The sequence below is a fragment of the Orycteropus afer genome, unplaced genomic scaffold, assembly GCF_000298275.1.
Source record: "Orycteropus afer afer isolate SDZICR_OR568_19922 unplaced genomic scaffold, OryAfe1.0 scaffold00054, whole genome shotgun sequence".
NCBI classification, from domain to species: Eukaryota; Metazoa; Chordata; class Mammalia; order Tubulidentata; family Orycteropodidae; genus Orycteropus; species Orycteropus afer.
The window spans coordinates 553548-554707 of record NW_006921641.1 but is presented as its reverse complement, the minus strand read 5'-3'; positions in this window follow the sequence as shown (position 1 = coordinate 554707).

Here is a 1160-nt window from a genome sequence, read left to right as displayed (position 1 = left end):
CTGGCGCGGGATCGGGCAGTGTTTCGTTCTGCTGTGCATGGGGTCGCTATGAGTCGGAAACGACTCGACGGCACTTAACAACAACAACAACAAAGCCACCCACCTGTGGTATTTTGTGTTAGAACAGCACAAAGTAACCAAAACAATAAGGTTTTGTAGTTTTGTTTTATTTTGTATTTGTATAAATCTTTTATATCTCTGCTTAGCTTTATTCTTGAGTACTTTGCCTTTTGGAGAGTTACTGTAAATGGTATTGCTTTCCTGATTTCCTTTTCTGAACTCTCTCTTAGTACAAAGGAATCAAATTGATTTTTATGTTTTGATCTTGTATCCTGACACTTTGCTCCCAAAACAATACTGAATAGGAGTGGTGATAAAGGGCATCTTTGTCTGGTACCTGTTCATAAGAGGAATGCTTTCAGTCTCTCGCCACTGAGAATAATATTGGTTGTTGGTTTCGTATATATGCCCTTAATTATGTCAAATTTTCCTTCTATTCCTATATTGTTTAGTCTCTTTATCAGAAATGGATGTTGGATTTTGTCAAATGCTTTTTCTGAGTTCATAGATATGGTCATGTGGTTCTTTCCCTTTTTTCAATTTATGGTGGTGAATTACATTGATTGTTTTTTATTGTTGAACCATCCTTGTACACCTGGTATGTTTCTAAATATCCTTCCATTTCTTTTAGCTTTTCAAACTTTAGGAGTACAGGTCTTCATGGTATCTTGATATTATCCTTTTTATTTCAGTTAATTCTGTTGTGAAGTCACCCATTTTATTTCTTATTAGTGTTATTTGCTTCTTCTCAAATTTTTCCTTTGTTAAATTTGCCTGTGGTTTGTTGATTTTATTAAACTTTCCAAAGAACCAGCTTCTAGGCTTATGGATTCTATCTGTTGTTTTCTGCTTTCTGTTTCATTTATTTCTGCTTTAATCTGTATTATTTTTTTCTTCTGTTGACTGTAAGCTCTTTTGCTTCCTTTTTCCTAATTGTTGGAAATTCTGGATAAGGTGTTGATTTTGACTCTTTCTTCTTTTTTTGAGATATGTATTCATTGCTATAAATTGCCCTCTGAGCATTTTTATTGGGTCCTGAAGATTTTGATATATTGTGTTTTCATTTTCGTTGGATTCAAGGAATTTTTTATCTCATTTAT